Source organism: Cryptomeria japonica, chromosome 11 (assembly GCF_030272615.1).
Source record: "Cryptomeria japonica chromosome 11, Sugi_1.0, whole genome shotgun sequence".
Classification (NCBI taxonomy): domain Eukaryota; kingdom Viridiplantae; phylum Streptophyta; class Pinopsida; order Cupressales; family Cupressaceae; genus Cryptomeria; species Cryptomeria japonica.
The window spans coordinates 62320285-62325220 of record NC_081415.1 but is presented as its reverse complement, the minus strand read 5'-3'; positions in this window follow the sequence as shown (position 1 = coordinate 62325220).

The following is a 4936-nucleotide window of genomic DNA, read 5'->3' as shown; positions in this document are numbered from 1 at the left end:
ATATCTTGATACAATGCAAACTGCATTCATTATATCTAGTCTAGTCTGAGTAGCTATAACAAACCTCCAATCATAGACTTATACCTTGTATGATTTATCGGTGTTGATGCATCTTTCTTAGTCAACTTCTCACTTGTAACCATAGGTGTACCAACTAGTTTAGAATCTTCCATACCAAATTTCTTCAACAACTCTCTAGCATACTTAGTTTGACAGATGAAAATACATTTATCAATCTGAGTAATCTGCAAACCTAAGAAAAATTTCATTTCCCCAATCATAGACATCTCAAATTCATTATTCACATTTTCAGAGAATTTCATACATAACTTATCCTCACCTCCAAAAATGAAATCATCAACAAAGACTTCAACAATCAATATGTCATCACCAGTGATCTTATAGTATAAGTTACTGTCAACATTACCTTTAGTGAAACCAAGCCTCAAAAGATATTTATTCAATCTTGCATATGATGAACTTATAAGGCACTGAGAGCGAGGGGGGGGGGGGAGTGGTAAATCAGTGCAAGCCAAAACAATATAAATCTGATCGCCAACTTTAATAACTTAAAACTTATCAAGCATATAAGAAATATCACCACATAAGCAAATGCCCAATAAAACAAATACCATATAACACAAGAGATTATACGTGGAAAACCCAAAAGGGAAAAACCATAGTGGGAGTTGGTACCCACAAGATTCACTATCTGTAGAATATAAATCTTGATCAATTAAGGTCTTGCAACTATGCCCTATTAGGAGCAGACTCGGTTAAGAGTCACCCGGTTAATGGATTTGAATGATAAGCCCTGTTAGGAGAAATGTCATGTTAGGATCAACCTCGCAAGATGATTTGAGACTCTGATTCAGAGCTACCCTGTTAGGGGATTTACAGATTAAGGCATGTTAGGACCTACCCGGTTAGGGAATTTTGCTACTGCAAACTGTTCGGAAAACAACAATTATAAGATCTTCAAGTAACACCTTTTGTGTCTGATAAGATCCACTTCTGATTCTTAAAACACCAACAACACTTCATTACAGATCTTCCATAAACACCGCATGATCACATTCACGATTTTCACTCTTGAATTCTTTTTTCACACACATACCAACTTTATACCTCATCACACTTTTTATAATCATTTACATTTAGTTGGCTACAACCTTGGAACAATTTCCTAGGTTCAATGAATCTAGACAAACTTACATCGTACGCTTTACATATGTCAGCCACTGACATAACAAATTAAAACTTGTGTCGTGTTACCGATTTAAGTGACTATATCACTATTGGTTAAGTGTTCTACCAGTTTATATGTTATGTAAATCAAATCTCACTCATCCAATTGAATCTGCCAACGCAGTTAAGAACATAGCTCCAAATACCTGTCACCAACATAGTTGTAAAACCGCACCATCCAACTCTTCATGAATCTCTTGTACTAGTTGTCAGAATGCTACTCTGTCTCAGTTTACGGATTGAGATCCTAATTACCGGTTCTCTATAAAATTGTCTTTTGTACCAGTTAACCCTTACCGGTTGTCTTCTTAGACTTAGATGACTACAAAAACATTGTTGCCATCAATGACAACACAAAACTTAGTCATCAAACATGAATCTCAATCTCTTCATCAAATTTACTAACTAATCATATATCAGTTGCATAACAACAACAATCTTTACCGGTTCAGTCAAATGCCAACAATCTCCCCCTTTGGCATTGATGGCAACACTTAGGAAAACAATTTGTCAACTAAGTGTGCAAAACAAAAATTGACTACATGACATATACTCCTCCTTAGCAATTGTATGCTATAACAAAATAAATACGATTACATACAAAATTTTGACTCAACTCTTACTCCCCCTTTGACAATAATGTCAAATGAAATAAAAAATACACGTGATATCAAAATTTGCATCAGAGCATATATATAGATATAAGAGTCATAAAGTCTTCAAATTTTTAAAGTCATTGTGCCATGTCTCTAAAATTATGCATGCGATCTCCACGAGTCTTGATTTGTCCAACTAGCTCCTCCATTGCATCAACAGTGTTCATTTCCGATGTAGCAAAAATGGCTTCACATTCCTTGTATGCTCTCTGCAAAACTTCGACCTTCGGTATAAGTTGTGTTTGAATTTCTTGCAGGGATCTGACTCTCATCACATGTTCCTGCTCATATACTTTCAGCTTGTGCTTAAGTTCTACAACTGATCTTCCAAAATGAATAGCAGAGTCATTAAGGGGCTTAAATGACTCACTTACAACCTCAAGTTCATGCTCATCTTCTTCTCTTTTCTTCTTCAAATCAGCACAAAATAAGGAAAATGTTGAAATAGTAGAGAGGATTTTACCTCTGGTTTCCAGTGCTTCCTTCAAATAATCCTTATTAATAGTAAGAGCCACTTTACATTTATCAATTTCAGACATCAAGTGCTATGTCCTCTTCTTCTTGTAATTATTCTCCACACTGATATAAGTTGCATCCTCTAATAACTTCATCTTCTCTCTGGCATCAAAAACAAGTTGTCCAAGTTTGTCAATAGGAGTGGAAAAATTTCATATATCAGTCTTCAGTAGGAGACTAGACAAAATATCTACTGCACTCTTTATGGTCTCTACCTCCTTCTGTTGTTCTTTCATCCTCTTCTTTTTAGCTCAAGATTGCATGGCAGTTGCAATCTCCATTAACTCAGTACAACTCAGTTTATCCATGTCAAAAGGTCCTTGGATGCTTAATGTATCATCATCATCTTCTTCATCAACATCTTTCCTTTTAGAATCAAGTGGCAAAGGTGTCACTATGGGTTCAGTCTTTTTTGCCTTATTCTCCTATGTTCCCTCTTTGTTGTCAGTTTTCTCTTCTTCTTTTTCCTTTTCATTTTCTTCATTCTTCTTTTCTTGCTTATCTTCATTAATGTCCATTATCAGTGGTGGTTGAGTATCTACAGTTTGATTATCTACCGGTGGCTCCTCATCCTTCTTTTTTCCAGATTCTACTCATTTATGCTCTGTCTCCTCCACATCAACTTTCATCTTCCCTTTCCGGTCACCTGATTGATTCACCGGTTTGTTCACTTTAGCTTTGCCGAACTTTTCCATATGTCCCAGATTATGACAATGATAACAAGCCATACCAGAAGCTCTCCAAGGTCCAACATCTACAGTCCTTCTTCTACAGTTCATAGCCACATGACCAAAATTATTACAGATTGTGCATACCACATTCATTCTCTTCTCCATCTCATAGGGACTAGACCAGTTAGCATAGGGTCTTTGCCAATTTGGACTTCTCCAATCATTGAAATTCCTTCTCCAATCACCAACAAATCTTCGATTCATGTGAGGTATTGGATTATTAACTCCATACCTGCATTCAATAGATCTATGCCCATACATGTTGCATGTGTAACAATAACTGTCAAATCTTCTAGGCACATATCTCTGATTAGTATTAGGTCTATAACCAGTATTAATATCAGACCTGCTTCTATACACATTAGCAGTATGTCTAGTCTTATGGCAATTGAAACAAACAAGTTCATAAGATTGCTTACCAGTGGTTTTCTGAGCCTTAGGAGCAGGTTTACCTTCATGCATGTTGACCTTAGTATAGGAAGGTTCTCCTTTCTCAAATGTATTGTATCCTAATCCAGATGTATCATCATTCATCCTCTTAGATTGGATTTGTTCATCCAACATGGTAGAACTCTTGTTGAATTTTGCAAGCTTCTCATTAGCTTCTGCAAGCTCTTTAGTAAGATCTTCATTCTGCTTCATAAGAGTCTCTCTAAGAGACATTGACATATCAAGATCTGCTTTGATTTCTTCTTTTTCTTCTTTCTCCTCATGCTAGTGTGCATATAGAGTGTAATTTTCCTGATTTATCTTAAAGATCTCATGATCTTTCTCTTTGATCTTGTCTTCAGCTTCCCTCCTTGCTTCAAGTTCCTGACTCATCCGAATTGTAAGGGCTTCAAGCTCTCTCCTCAAGTTAGTTTTCTCGCCATTTAGTTTCTTCACTTCTTCAACCAATGCATCTATGTTTGTTTCATCAAAAGAGCTTTTGTCAGAGACTTCCAACAGTTGTTCAGTAAGCTCTTTCCTTTTAGCGAGTGAATTTTTATACTTGTCTCTCAAAGTTTCTAAGGAATCCTCAGTTTCAGCAATTTTAAGAGACAAATCTCTATAACTCATGGCCCCCATGTCTTCCTTAGGAATCCTTCTTAAGCAGTTAGGCCTCAAAGAAGGTTGGCTCTGATACCAATTGATGAACTTATAAGGCACTGAGAGGGGAGGGTGAGTCAGTGCAAGCAAAAATAGTATAAATATGATCACCAACTTTAACAACTTAAAACTTATCAAGCATATAAGAAATATCACCACATAAGAAAATGCCCAATAAAACAAATTCCACATAACACGAGATTATACATGAAAAACCCAAAAGGGAAAAACCACTGTGGGAGTTGGTACCCACAAGATTCACTATCTGCAAAATAGAAATCTTGACCGGTTAAGGTCTTACAATTATGCCCTGTTAGGAGTAGACCTGGTTAAGGGATTTGAATGATAAGCCCTGTTAGGAGCAATGACCTGTTAGGATCAACCTCACAAGAGGATTTGAGACTCTGATTCAGAGCTACCCTATTAGAAGATTTACAGATTAAGGTCTGTTAGGACCTACCCAATTAGGGAATTTTGCTGCTGCAAACTGTTAGGAAAACAACAACGATAAGATCTTCAAGTAACACCTTCTGTGTCTGATAAGTTCCACTTTCGATCCTTAAAACATCAACAACACTTCATTACATATCTTTCGTAAACACCGCACGATCACATTCACAATATTCACTCATGAATTATTTCTTCACACACATACCAACTTTATACCTCATCAAACTTTTTATAAACATTTACATT